The 15,941-nt window shown below is 36.6% G+C and overlaps 1 long non-coding RNA gene across 4 annotated transcripts in view; it reads right to left on the reverse strand.

Moving 5' to 3' along the window:
• The window catches only part of LOC107201682, a 173,056-nt gene that overhangs the window by 23,638 nt on the left and 133,477 nt on the right, over positions 1–15,941 (reverse strand). Inside the window, exon 1 of one of the 4 annotated variants that reach the window (XR_001520341.2) lies at positions 6,898–7,169. The exons of the other annotated variants lie outside the window; for them this stretch is intronic. This is a non-coding gene — a long non-coding RNA (uncharacterized LOC107201682). Of the gene's footprint in view, positions 1–6,897; positions 7,170–15,941 lie in introns of those variants that run through there. 4 annotated transcript variants of the gene reach the window in all.

Below are 15,941 nucleotides of genomic sequence, written 5' to 3' on the forward strand. Positions count from 1 at the left end.
AATTTTTTTCATATTTAAAAGTAGCACCTGGAGCACAGGTGTATCATAATCTTGTCTCATCTAAAATAACACTAGTAAGGCAGCCCATGACCTACTTTTTAAGGGGATAGGGCCTGAATTTTTTGACATCATATCTGCTGTAAAAGTTTAACAGATGTGTGAATAGAGCTGTATAAGGTTATTTCACAGATATGTTCCTAGCAGCCATTAACAGGCAGAGAACAGCCCCTTGCCACCTTATAACCTGTCTGTATGTGATGTGACTGGGAAGCTGCTGGTAGGAAATTGCTGCGACTTTTACCTTCTCTGCTGCTTCAGAAAACTGAATACCTAGCTCAAATTCAAAAATTCTTCATAAATCTACAGCCAAGAAATAGCTCCCAATTAAGCCACCTTGCAAAACCACTGTTCTTTCTCTAAGGGTAAAACTGGTAGATGCATCAAATATTGCAGGGAAGGTGTTTATGACATCGTCTCTGCACATAAGGGCTACATATAACGTCTGTCTCTCCCCTTCACTGTGTCATGTGACAGGAATTTTAAGATGGCATAATCCTAAACTGGAAGAGCAAGGACTACTTGCTTAGAGAAATGCATCCATACTGAAAATTAATTTAAGTAGATTTATACCTAGATTTTGCCATGTCTTAAGTAGATAGGAAGGCAAACTGTTGGTTAAAGTAGTAGGAACTATAACACTTTGTATCAAAAAAGTGAGCTGCCAAACTGGGGCTGACAACCCATGTGGGTAGTAACAGTTTTGATCAGCCTTGTAGAATGAGAAAACACCATCTGCTTGTTGGGTGGACACAGGGACACATTGCATTCACATTAACCAAGTGTAAAGACAGTTTGTTCTCTCTGAGCCCCAGACAGCAGGTGTGTCAGTGATTATGATGTGCAGCTTTCATAATATGGCAATAAACACACACACCTTCTAGCTAGCAATTAGGGAAGATTGGTAAAATATGATTCTAAATGTGTGTATTTGTCTGGCATAGCACCTTTTCCCCTTCTATATCTCCCTGATATCATGGCATATTCAAGAAGATAACTCAGTGAATAGACTGCAATTAGCACGAATGCCAAGTCTGGCTATTTTGTTATAGCATTGTAGGGCACATTTCTATTTTCCCTGCCAGTCAGCAGTTTTAAATTCAATTGTGTTTCCTAATTATTCCCAAATCAATTATAAGTAGAATCTTATTAGTTGCATGTAAAATGTATTGCTGCATTTGGAATCTCAATGTTCAAGTGAAACTCTGCACCTTTTCTTGCTTACTACAAGAGAAATTGAAGGTGTGCATAGAAAGGTGAATCATTCTATTGATACATTTCTTTCTACTGTCAGCTGAAAGATTAGGACTTTCTTGGAAAAAACTGCTTCCCTGACAACACTCTTGTACACTGTATTGGATCAAAAACCTGTACTTCAAACTCCTTAAAAAATACACCAGACTGGAACTAATGAACTGGTTCTATTTGTCATCTGCAGAAATAAATATGTGAGCCAAATGCAAAGAATTTTCATTTCAATGCGTGGTAAGCATGGTTCCACAAGCAGCTGAGATTCATGCAATGGGACAGAGGGAGTAAAAACATGAAGCCAGGAAATTCATTCTCATGTCTGCGTGTATGGGTTTTGAGGAGTATTAGAGACCAAAAAAAGCATGACTGGCTGGCCTGATTTCTTCTGTGAAAAGCACTACAACAGTAACCACAGAAAGGAAAACATCACTATTGTGAGATTCTTTACCTCTTGTGTCTACTTTTGATTTCTCAAAATCAGGTTTAAGAAACCCTGCATAATATTTCATTTTAAATCATTCAAATATTTCATTTTAAATCATTCAAATATTTCATTTTAAATCAATTGAAAATTGATTTTTCAATCAACTGAATCAATTGAAAATCATTTGAAAACTGAATGGCTCCAGTGGACGGACAGAGTAGGATACCTGCTGTCCATAGGCATTGCAATGATTTGGGTCATATTAATCTAGCTATTGCAAGCTGAGGCTTTTTGAGTGAAATACAAATTTTGCCTGCATTTTGAAATATGATATTCATATTTAGAAATTCAAATTTCATTGTTAAATTCCTTCCTTATTTGTATTTTATGTCAAGGCTACTCTTAGCTATTCTTTGCCTCTAGAGAGAAGATATTACAGATCAAGAAAGCTTGTCCAGAAACTCAATCAGCTCAAGTGGTGACGTGGGTGTATAACTGAACTCCTCTTTGAAAGAGACCTAAAGGATATGGAAGCTGTCCTTGAGAAGGAGCTGGAGTAAATATTGTTAAGAAAAATCCCACAAAACAAAACCAAAAATTCTTCAGTTTGTTTTTGTTTGCTTGGGGTGTTTCTTTTTGGGGTGGGGGGTTCATTTTTTAATTAAAATCCAATGGATTCTTCAGTAATACTCCTATTATAAATACATTAAACAATTTACCAATTTACACAGTAATACTATAGGACTTTATAGCTGAAAAATTAACATAAAGAATGGTTAAAATCTGAAGTAACCAAACTGCAAAACAGTAAAGCAGTAATCTTTGTGAAACAATAGTAATTATAATCACAAGAAAAATAGGGAAACCAAGCAATATAAGTGCAACAACAGTAAAGATTTTGTTTATTTTGCTTTAAAAATATTGCAGATTAGAATTTACTTGTTGCTAAATAACATGCTACTGGATAAAACACTTTAATCAATATTTTCTGATATTTTCTAGGAGCTACATTGCAGTCTTTCAAGATGAAAAATGTCTTTGAGATTTATAATGCATTTGTCATTTGGTGAAGGGAATTCTACTCTCCAGTTTATTTGCTTTTTGGCAATCAATAAAGCTATTTGTACAAAAGTCCCTTTGAATTTGTCTAGTCTGGTATTTTCATTTCTGTGAAGTAAACAAACACGGGATAAATAGGAATTTCTATTTTAGCTATTCTGTTTATCCCTTGAGTCACCTGAGACTAATACTTTTACAATTTAGAAAAAATTTCAAAACATATGTATGGGGTCACTTTCATTTTTAAAAAAATCTTGGACAGCAAAACCTGGTAACCTTTACTGAACAAACTATAAGGTTTGGAGTTGTAAAAAAGTATTAATATAAGTACTGATATTTAATAAATTTAATACATTATGTCCAATTTTCCTTTTGCTGTCAGCATCTCCAGACTTTTTGTACTTCATGTTTTGTGATTAATTTTTAAAACTGGAGTAAACATGAGTTTGAAAAATTGGCACCTATCTCTACACCAGTACTCTTTAGCTTACAATATGTCTAAGAAACACTGCTGTTGAAAAATGGATTTTCTGACTACTCAAGATTACATCCACTTTATACATCAGTACTGATGCAAGCTCCACCATCATCTTTCTTCTTCCTGCCTCATCTGAAATGTTTTATATTTCAGTGACAAAAGCCAGCATCTAGACAGCATCTGTATGACAATTCTTGCTCATTCTAGTTATTTCTACTTTCTACTCGATTATGTCTGTCTATTAACCATTACTTATATCTCACTTTAGGCTTTTGCTTCGTGCAGAGATGCTGGAATTGTGTAAGGGCAGAGACTGATTGACTTTTCACATCTGAGATTTGGAAAGAGACCATATAATCTTTAAGGTTATGTTTGCTTCCAATAACCAAAAGACTTCACCAGTGGCTTTTCTTTTCTTTTCTTTCCAGAGGCTCATGGAATCACATTTGGATATGACCTAGTATGAGTGAGTGTATGTACATGTGTACAGATACATCTTTTGTTGGTTTCCGTGTCTGTCGGTAACTTTCAACGTGCAGCCACTTTCATGTTAAGATGACAGAGCTAAAAAAATTTTTAAAGTATGTGAGATTCCTAAAAGTCATGAAAATTAGTAACTGAGTGAAAACTGGGGGCTGGAAAAGGCTGGAACACCTCTTTTTACCTTTCTCACCCTGAAAACTAGCCATGGCACATCAGGCTGCTTGCCTAGGCAGAGGAGGCAGGAGGGATTTGTATGTAGACATGAGAGTCAGGAAGGAGCACTGAAGAGGGAGAAAGAGGGAAGACTATGACATGGCAGTAGCAGCCAAGGGCACATAAGACAAAATCTGCTCCCAAAACCTGAGAAACTGAGCACCCTCCTATTATAGCATCTTTATTTCTTCTCTGCTTGAGGAAATCACAATTAGTTAGCTGACTAGGTAGCTGGATGGCAAAAGGACACATAGTTTGAACTACTTCATATCCCAAATATTTTAGGTGGTCTGGGATATTTTGATTCTTGTGCTATTAGTACCCTTATTGATAATGGCTCATTGATAAGAACAGCAATAAAACAGAAGGCTGGGATGACTATAATGAATGTACATAGTTAACTAGAATTAAGCATTTTGATGGCTGGTATTTTTAAATAATTGTCTCATTAACCTTAACTGTATCAACCTTTTCTCTTTACCAAGGTTAAATAATTGAATGGAAAACTTCTGGGGAAGTTGCAGTCTTGCACAGAGGACAGCCACGTATTCACATGGTCAAAACCTACTTAAAGAACCTGTTTAAAGAAGGTGTTTTTAAGAGAGGAGAAATCTTCACACACATACTCACAAATCAATACGTGCTCGCATTCTAATTGTAAGAAAACATAACATGTAAATAAATTGTGCAGCTCTGAACAATTTTAAAGCAGTAGTCATGCATTTTTTGATGTACTTATTTTTTCAGTGATAGAACTTATCAATTTCTTCTTTGTTGCAGCAAAGCTTATTCTGTGTCCAGGCATCTTCATTCCCTAACTATGGTTCTTAAAATTGTTTCAATGACGGAAGAACTTGAAACCCCTGGTCAGCAAACAGGTCCCTATGAAACACATCACCATTAAAATTCTTATGGAAAACAAAAGAAATCTTATTTTAAATGAAAGAGAACTAAAAATTTGATGTCCAGTGTTCATAATACATGAGGGCTGTAGAAACACCAGTTGTGTATTCTGTGTGTCATCTGCGTGCTACAAAAGAAAGGATTAAAATGGACTGGTGTGAGAGCAGTATGTAGCAACATGGTGGTGTTAACCAGACAGTGCCTGATGGTAACCGCTACTCAGGGCAAAGAGCTGAGAGCTGCCATCACTGCTGCCTCATTCATCTCATCAGTGGGCTGAAAACAGTTCCTTCCTGCTTTTCATGACATCCTCAGCTGCTGAGGAACTCTGCAGACCAAAATTGAGAGAGCGTTTCACAAACATCCCTGGATTGGCAGCAGAATTGTTGTGTGAGCAGCTAGAAGAGGCTTGAAACCTGAGAGGTGACAGTGGTAGAAGGAGCAGAACTTTCAGAAATATCCTGAATTTCTCTTTTCCTTAGGACTAAGGTGTGGAAGGTTGAATTATTCATGTCACACCAGGCTTGGCAGCAGTACAAGGAGAAATGATGCAGACAGGGGCATATTAGAGAAGTCTCCTTGGAGTGGAGGGAGTCTCCTAGGTCAGACAGTGTATTCAAATACACACAAAGGTCTGAGATATTTCTGAGAGATCAGTCCAAATAGACACCTATAAAGTAGTTACATGGGATAAATATGGAAATTTAACTAAGAAGTGATACATCCATCATCTGGTGACCTTACTTTATATTCCAATTAAATCTATCAAATAGGAGAAGCCTCAATAATAATAATAATAATAATAATAATAAAAACCCAAATTCTTAGCTCAACTCCCTCTTTCCCAGGATGCTTTAAAGTTGTTCCTCCTATCTTTTTTTTAAGTTGTTTTTGGCTCTTAGTATATCTAAACTGTAAAAAATAAAAAATCAAAACCACCAGTAAGATGTGGTGGTTTTGGAAATCCGTGCTGTATAAATGATCAAATTAAAAAGATAAAGGTCAGAATAGTGTTTTGCTAACAAATCTGGCATCTAATTGGAAAAATGTTAACTCTGAGCTCAACTAAACTCCCTGTTGTATTTCTTCAGATTGTGTCTGGTGTTTTATTTATGTGTGTAGTGTGCTGTGATTTTGTCTGCTATGATTTGTGCTTGTTTTTCAGCCTGTTCTTGCATATTTGACATGTATTTAATCCTTTCTGCAGCTCATCCTCCCCCACTTCTAACCTATCATGAGTTATAGCTTGATATTTGAAATATTTCCTGCAAATAATTTTATCTCGAGTGGGAGGATTATAATAATGTTCAGGACATTGATATCAGTTAAACTTATAGGGCAAAAAGTTGCACAGAGAATTGGGAGTTTACCCAAAGGCATAAAACATTAAATCACTCAGAAGGTTGATAAATATGTATTGAGGGAGGTATAATATTGAACTGGCTGATGCAGTTCAGTGGATAACAGGAAAGGTTCAAAGAATGGCTACACAATGCATTGCATTTCTAAGTTACTCATTATAAATATCATACTTTCAAAATGGCCTACAACTAGAAGTACTGTTTGTTTATAGATGAATAGTAACTAATCAGTGTTCTCTATCCACCTGTCTTTGGACAGAACTCTGAATATCTCAGTACTGAAATACTCTAAATTTTCTTCAGATAAGCAGTTAAATAATACCAAAGTGTCCAAAATATTTTGTCACTTCATTTATTTTGTAATGACTTGAAAATACTCTAAAGAAAGGATTTCTTATGGTAGAAAGTGGTGAAGAAGCAGGTACTGTCTACAGCAGCAGTTAATACCACCCACAGGTACTGCAACCATCAAGGAAACCTTGTGTGATTCCCTTCTAAAAATGCACTGAAACTGGAATGATAAAGAAAGTGCCTTCATATTCTAGGCAATCAATATCAGTTTCTGTAAAATCAGGGGAAATCTTTAATCAATGTTATACTTTTCCAAGAAGAGATGGAATACAACCTTATAGTTTGCTCACAGTTATAATTTTCTGCATAAAACTTACCTGGTTGTATGTAACAACCAAGGTCATGTAAAAGCACAGATTTCAGCAGCAAGGATGATTATGAAGCTATCAGACATCCAGACCTTCAACAATTTTACTCTTCAAGGACACAATTGGAGATGCACAGTAGCCACCCCAAGCTGCCACTATGGCAATTGTGCACTATAAAAGAAATGGTGACTCTCAATTGTCTATTTTAAGTACCACTGCTTTTATATAATATAAAATGTATACTCACATTTTTCATACAAACACACACAAAAATTCTTTTAAAGGAGATTTTCAGAAGGTGAAAGGTAAGAGGAAGCAATCCATTATTTGAGTGTTTTTTAAAGGAGTAGAAATTTTTTAAGATGCAGACTGTCAGTTGCAGAGTTGTATGCCTTTTGGTGTATTTATTCTGTCGGTCCTAAGGTTTCTGTTCCAGGAACCACCACAGACACTGGGGCTTTCACTTGACACCTGCAAGTCAGCACTCCATATCCAGTATGAAATGAGGTTTGCTGACTTTGGTAACCAAAGAGGCACAGAATACATTTTTGATATTACAAAGACATAAAATGATTGCAGGACTTCAGAAATCTCCCATCTAGGTCGATTTTGTCTTAGGCAAAAGCACTGTTGTACAAAAGTTCACAGTCCAGGAAAGGACAGATATAAGGAAACACCCACCGCCACCACAAATCCCCAGAGTACTGTTAACATAGAAAGGATAACCTAGGAAAACATCTGTAAAATACGTATCTTCCACAAAAAATGTTTCTCCCAGCATAAATGTTAAGATCAGTAGGCAGACAGGCAGTCACACAGATGAGCAGACCTACAATATAAGGTAGGGACCATGAAAGAGAATTTGGTCTTTCATGCTTATAAGGAGGTTGCTGTAGAGAGAAAAATATAAATTCATACACTTTATATAAATATCTTACAATAGATACCTCTTAAAAGGATTGTTGCTTTACAAAGCTATGCTAACATTATATTTCTGTAAGATTTTGATGAATGACAGATATATCAACACATGAATATTCTGCTTACTGTACACCTATCTGTAAACTAAAGTACGAATACATTGATTTCAAACCAATTTCCTGCTGTCAGGTTAAAAATGCAATTGTCTAATACAAATTAAAAATGAAAATTTCACCTAGAAAATATTCAAGATTTGTTAATCAGTTTTTCTTTTGTGAAAAAAGATTCAACAGTTATGGGAAGTAATTTAAATTGTTTCTTTAAAGGGAACTGACCAGTTAAAAGTGTGTTCATCATAGTTTATTCATAATTGCTAAACATCATAAATACTTTATAAGAACATAGTTGAACATTTAGACATAACTTTAACAGGTCATGTTTAGCAATTACTGAACAAAGGAAAAAGACCCTGACGATCACTGTTCCATCAGACCTTGTGGGCATGGGTTCTCTGCACATCACGGCAGGGGATTGACCAGCCCATTCTGCAGATGAGTTTTGGGAGGGTATTTGAAGAATAAGCACTCCTGCTATAATTGAGTTGCTTCTTGGTTTCCAAAGTGAATGAAGTATACTCAGATGCACATATTCCCCTTAGCTCCAGGACCTCCAGATAAAAGCTGAAGCCCATGATGTGGATATTCTTCCCTGTTCAAGAAAAGATGCAGTGAACAAAGACAACTGGAAGCAAATAATGCAATAGACAAAAAGTAAAATGTGTTCAACAGTGGCAGTAAAAAGTTTGCAAGAGAATTTAGGCAGTAACCTGGACATGGTTGCTCAAGGGCTTTGGAACTCAGTCTTCCTCCAGATAACATCACCACGTATATAGTCTTTGGTATTCATACATTATTACATTTAAAACAATCTTAGAGGGCACAAAGAGTCATGTAAGTAAGCAGCCTTTGCACTTAAAAAATAAGAGCAAAAGAGGAGTTCTGGCTTTAAGTGATCTTTCTGAGAACCAGTACTGCTTCTGAAGGGGTGTCAGAAAGGACATTTTTGTTTCATTATAAGGCTCCATATTTTAAGGACAGTTTTGCTGAGTAGTTTTACAAAAATTCTTCTTGTTTATTTGTTTTGTTTCTCAACTGATTTGGACCAGGCTATTGAGTTTCTACACAGACACACAAGATCTGTGTGAATTTCCTGCACAACTTGCTATGCAAAGAATTTCACATTGAGCAGTCAGCGGTATCTGCTCCCATACACATGCCAAATTTAAAAAGACTAAAGCAAGCTACCATGGCTTGGGTTGCCGCCCAGTAACTGAAGGCTGAGCATGTGCACATGAGAAATTTCTACAGAGCAATTGGCACTTAGCACTGTGTTCATATTCTAAACCTTTAAATCACGTCTGTTCTTTAAAAGCCCCACTCATGTAATGCTCTCAAAGTGCTTGTAATATGTCTCTTTTACTCTCTCTTATTGTTTTAATAGGTTAATATAGACTTGCCTAGCATGTGCACAAAAAGGCAGAACACGTAATAAAAGCAGAAGTATAAATTCCTCATCTACTTTAGGAAATTATACTAGTTTAATTTTGTCTTACTCATTCAAGTAGCATGAGACCCTAGTGTAAAAAAGGACAACAACATTAAAATGTGTTCAGTAGCATTGGGCAAACCATCTAAACTCAGAGTTTGATGTTTTTCACACAAGCTATACACTAAATGCTGTCATTAAGTTAACCACCTCTCATAGGAAGCCTCACTTTTCAAATGTTGTCAAGACCATTAATTACATATACAATATAATCCTGGAAGCTAGGATGACTTCGCCAGCAAACCAAAAGGCTTCCTAATGATTTTTTTTAATGGGGGAATGAGAGAAAATATATCAGAAAACTAATAGCTGGCCTATTTGTTAAAAGCATGTGTTGACACCAACAAGGAGCAAATGAGAGACAGTCTCAGAGATTTCATACCAAGCTGACATAGAAATTGCAGGCTGTTGTTACAGATACCAGGTGAACAATCACATCAGATCAATATGCACATCAGATCCCTGAGCATTATCTGAGCAGAGTCCACTTCGCAGTCAGAGAGTTCTGGTAACGTGGCACCATGCCTGTCAGCCCAAAATGAATCACACCAGCACACAAACATGCTCTGCTTTCAGACAGAGGGCTCCAGCTTGCTAAACTCTTCCAGCCAGAAATTTTCAGCAATGGAGCTCTGGGACAGACCACTGAATTCACCACTTCACTTCTGGCATAATCAACCATACCTAAAGCCTTCCTATAGCTACTTATCTATTCAGTTGTTATCATTTGATGACAATTTGGTTCTTCAGAGTTCACTATGTGTTATATTACATTAAAATAGGTCAGAGACAGTATCTGGAGGGAAGTTCTTTCCCTGGAAAAATTGTGTATGATGAGACAGGGGAACTGTCTGAGTGTATCATGAAGCAGATGGGGATTGAAAGGCTTAGCCATTAGGGAGGCTGCAGCATGAGCTTGACATGGGCAGGGCCCAGAAAATATCTGGTTAAAAAGTCCACAGCTGAGTCTTAGAAAGGGAAGCAAATGAGATAGTTTCTAGGAGAGCCAGAAGGGACTACAGAAAACATGTTGCTAAGCAGTTATCTTCTGAAAGATCTTAGCCTAGGAACAAGAGTAAAGCTCCCCCCCCCCCCTCCCAGTGTGGGCAGAGGGAAATGGAGAGAAAATTGAAAATTCTTTCGTTTCACCTAGCAGATCTAAGCATTCCTCACTTAGAGTTCCTAGTTCTAGTTCATGTTTAGTAAAGAATACCTTGGCAGTCTGTAATCCAAACAGGAACTTTTATTCACTCACTGAAGTCAAGAGTCTGTCCTGATCACTCTGGCTGTTGCAGGTTCCCACTGTGCACACTCAAAGATATACAGCTCTGTGGATTTCCCAAATTTCCTATATATGTATTGCAAAAGAGTAATGGCTTTTATTCAAGGAAAGATTCTGGTGTGAATTCTCATTACTGTTAATTAAATCAAATTACTTCTTATTTCTGTACTCAGCAGATGTGGAAATACTGACTTTTCATAAGAAATGTTTTCCACATGATCCCATCTATCTTCTCTGTAAAGTCTTCTTTTGTACACTCACCAAACGGAAGGTTTTCCATCTTTCCTTGGTAGTAGTATTTTTCAAATTTAGCTATTCTCTCAATTCTTTCCAGCCTGTATACATCCATCTCAAAATATGGTGCATAAAATTGGTACAGAGCTTTATCTGAGACTATAGTGTGACTGGCTGTCAATGTACATGAAACAATAGCGGTGATAGATTTATTTCTGACATGATATATAAAATAGAAAGCTGTTTTATAGTTATCAGAAGTTACTTATCTAGCATGTAAGGGGTCTTTCACTGCTGCTGCAAAATAATTACCTCCCTGCATGCGATGCTTTTATTAATACTTTAGAATAGGATCATCCTGGGAAAAGTGCCTGTCATGTTTGTTGACTGGTGTGCCTCAGAAGATACAGGACTGGAGCTCCTGCATAGAATTCATTCAATTTCCACCTTAATTATTTTTATTTTGCAGTTGGATTTCATCTTGCTGATGTCAATTCACCCCTCAAATCCAAAGGTAAAGAAAAGCACTGGAAAAGGTGAAAAAGAGCTTGTTCCAGGTTTCTTTTTAAATAGGGGTGTGAATGTATTTAAATGTACAGTACTAGTGAAGACTATTGAGAAAGAGAGTGTGAAAGAAGGCAAATATTACTAAGTGAAGAACTTAGTTTTCAATCTACATTGTCATCACAGGTGTTGAATAGCAGAGGATGTGGAAAAAAGCTGGAAGAGGTGTCATAATTCAATTTACTCAGCTCAGCTAACTTCTAATCATGCCTCTAAAGACATTTGTAAGACCCTCCACGATGCTGAAAAGAAATGGTTTCTCTTTATTCCAGCACTCTAAAATATTGGTGAAGATATTGACTCACACTGAACTGAGATTAGGATTTTGTCATATGTGTGATAAACCTTTCCAGTTTGACAGGCAGCAATTGATAACAACTATTCTGCTACAGTTTTTCAACCACTTGTGTGGCAACTTTACCGTAATTTCATCATGCGTAATTTCATCATATTTCCCTGAAAGTGTCATAAGGGATACCATCAAAAGCCTTACTCAAGTCAAGAATTATTGCATCTTTTGCTTCTCCTTTTGTCCTCTAAACCAGTTATCTTGTCAAGAAGGAAATTAGTCTGGTTTGTTGTTATTTGCTCTTAGTAAATCCATATTGGCTGCCTCTTACCACCTTACTGTTCTCCAGGTACCTTCAAATTGATTGCTTAATAAATTGTTCCAATAACTTTCTAGCATTGAATTTAGGGTCCCTACTGTATAATTCTCTGGAATCTACTTCTCTACAGATAGATACTACGATATCTGCCCTTTCCCAATACACTGGAGTCCTTCTCTAACTGGGAGACAAATGCTGGTGGTGTATTCAACTCTGATGATTTACTATTAGAAGAATCTATGCTAAAATTAGTACTTTAAAGCAGAATATTTACAATATTATATCATTTTAGATGCAAAGTAAGACTTTGCATAAATGCAATCTATGGAAATATTGCCCTCAGGAGAGGTTTCAATCTATTCCCTAAAATAGTATTGCTTCACTCAAAAACAATGATTTAAATGATTATAGGTGGATTTTTAGAAAAACATTAAAATCAGAAAAGATGAAAGGCAGGAGGAAAGGAAGGGAGGGAGACGGAAGGAAATATATTTCCCAAAAGGTTAATACAGGCATGTAAGAAGCAGCATCACAGGATGACTCTGAGAATGGTTTCTAGGTAAATCTCCATCAACACAGTACCCTAAAAATCAAAGAAATTTTAAAAATAGACAATCTTTTTTGAAGTAGAGCACACCAAAATAGTGAAACTAGTCTGTCTGTCCTTGCTTCTACTTACATATGCGCATGACTTTTTGGACTGCTTCAAGGAGGCTGATGCAGATAAACCAAACAACTTCTTCCAAAATATAGCTCTCTCTACAGAGGTGTCTCTTATCAGTTTAATATTAAGTATTTGAAGCTTTGTGTATGTTCCTGGAAACAGCTGTGGAGTAAACAGTTGGCCAGATTAAAAGAAAAAAACAAACCAGCAGCTCGAAGCTAAAAGACTGTAGGCTGATTTTCCAGACAGCTTTGTTGTTTTTTAAAGCTGTCATTCTGTTTTTAGGTGAGAATGAAGTACTCTGCATGGAAATGTTTCCTCATTTAAAGAACCTTGTGTACATTTTTATTTTTGAACATAATCACTGGTGAATGTTATATACTTTGTGCATATCCCTAACTGTTCTTATGCATAGTTTTATCCACAAAAATAATAACTGTAGCTTGCTCATAGTGATGATGAGCATTCATGACTGCAAGACCATGGTATATTATTTTCCTTGTTCTGTGAAAACAGAGTTCTTCCTGAGAAATCTTTTCACTCCTGTAGCAGCTGGCCATAGAACTTTCTAAAGTACAACAGTGGTCATATTTCAGCAACACAGAAGAGTCAATGCTGAAATTCTCACTTGGTATTTAATTGAATATACTCAATAACACTGGAAAGTAACTACTGTCTGCACTTCTAAATGCTCCTTAGGTCAGTGGAAACAATAGCACATAGGGAAGTGAAGCTCTGTAAACAGAAGGTAAACATTAAGGTCATTTATCGAATTAAGGGGGGAAAAAAGGAAATATTGCAAACACAGCTGGCTTTCAACATTTCCTTCTTAAAACAAATTTGTCTTTTATAGATTACAGTAAGCTTTAAGAAGAGTAAGATGTCAGGAAACTGCAAGAAATCCTTGATGAAACAGGACGGGGAGACAGTGATGACTGGCAAGAAGTGAAGACAACTAAAGTGAGAGGGGTATTTCTAAGAGGCATCTCTGTTCACAGCATGTCTCTTGTGGATGCAAAGAATGGCTTGACAATGAGAAAGACTCTGGTTCCAAGCCTGATTAAAGGAGGCAAATTCAGTTTTGGTCCCCTGTTATTCCATTTTCTGGAATATGCTCCCACGTCTCATTGAATGCAGCCTGCACATACGAATGCCCACAAGACGTGTCATGTAGTTGACGTGCTGTCAACTACAGCATTCTTCTCTTGCTTTAAAATATTGGCATGATCATGTTAAACCTGTCCCTCTCTGTTTTCTCTGGTGAGAAGAAACAGAAGTCCATGTTTAAGGGGTCGTTTTTTGTTCCATTTACTGCTAATTATTAATATAGCTTGTGCAGCCTTTCTTCAACAAAACAACTTTTCATCCTGTCTCATAGCACATCACTTCTTGTTTTCTAAAAGACTGCTACAGTCAGGAATAATCTCTGTTTACAAACTGCATCCATTTTAGGTCTCTCAAGTGCCTTCCTCTCCCCCACAAAATGTCACTCACTGGAATTTCAATCAGATCACTCTCTTACCTATTTAGATGTTCAAATTGCCATCAAGATGCCTTGAGATCCAGGATTGCCTCCAAAACCTGGAAGTTGCCTGCCTAAATGTGAAGGTGAGTGAAAATATGAGCATGGGACACAGCCATAGAAATAATAACTGGGAAAGCCAAGAAACCATGGTGAGATTACTGGTCATTATGAAAAGCTCATCAGACAACCTAGCCAAACCCAGGCAAGGCAGAGTCACGGATGTGACAGACGTGACAGGTGTCAGATGGCACGGTATATACGTAATATAGCTAAGATCATGTGTTACATATGGAAAAATATTCATTTTATACTAAGATTCAACAAAAAATAATAGATGTAACAAGAATTTAATCTCATTGTGACAAGCAGTATTGATAACTGTTCCAACAGTTACAACAGTGCCTTGCAGGACCAATCTCTTTACAGGAATCTCTCTAGAGATAAATAGCAATATTTGAGGAAGAAACAATCAAATTGCAAACAGTTCTTAGAAGACACAAGCAGGGCAAATAATGAAAGAAGCATTTCACTGGGGATAAATGGGAGAATAAAAAGCATAAAAGAAATCATAAAAAAAAATAAAAAGGCAGAATGTTTTTGTAAAATAAAAGGCTCAGCTAAAAATAAGGGAAAAGCCCCTATATAAATGACATGCATAAGATTTAACTATTCGGCAGTATAGACAAACCAATGGTACAATCAGTATAAAAAGACTAACTGACAACAAGTGTCAAGGAAAAGCCAGCAGGATAGAAAGAAACATTTTGACAAAGTGCTAATCCCTTCTGACCATACAGATCCAAATGGCATGCTGGAAGGACAGGACAGCTTTCAAGGCAGAAGGGAAGAGAGCACTACGATGCCAGCAGAAAAAGGAGGCAGAAGGAATGTTGATGTAGATCAGAAGAGGAGAGTTGATGGTGCAGACAGCAGAACTGCTGAGCTGTAAATAGCTAGGAGGACAAGTGTGAACCAAGCATCAGAAGTACAATCCTTTAAGCTTTTGAGCAGAGGTGATATTCAAAAGCACAGCGGCTTTTGGCACAGCAGCTGTGTCAATCTACAAGGCTACCTAACTAATTCAGGCAAGACCAGATATGAAACTCATTGTCAGTTTCTAGGGGAAAAAAAACAAGCCATGAAGAGTAAGACTTTTAACAGATTTAGACAAGTTATAAAGAGAGTTTCAGAGTAAAAGTATCGTTTCAGATCAGATACTCTTTGGAAGTGCTCATCCTGAGCTGGATGAAGGACAAAACAAGAAAGAGGGACACTTCAGAAGTATGAGAAGGAAAATAAGCATGATTTTCCCAATATTTTTAAAAATTTGATTGGAATACATTATTGAGAACCTTAAAAATCCTATTAGATCTCTAATTGATGAGGATAAAGCTTCATTTCTATAGCGTTTATGTTTTTCAAAAGGTTTTAGAAGAAACAGTATATCCATTAAGAACAGCTTAAAATGCAAAAATACTGTTCCAGTTTAACAGTTCATATAAACTATTAAAAAAGCAGACACTTCAAGTGAACCCATTTTCATCATTTTTTCTCCTTCTCCCACATGTGTTTAATGCAGTGTTAGAAAAGACAACCTCAGTTACCTTACTCAGCAGTGAATGGACTCTGGACACATGAGGCATTCATGCT

The sequence above is a fragment of the Parus major genome, chromosome 3, assembly GCF_001522545.3.
Source record: "Parus major isolate Abel chromosome 3, Parus_major1.1, whole genome shotgun sequence".
Lineage (NCBI taxonomy): Eukaryota > Metazoa > Chordata > Aves > Passeriformes > Paridae > Parus > Parus major.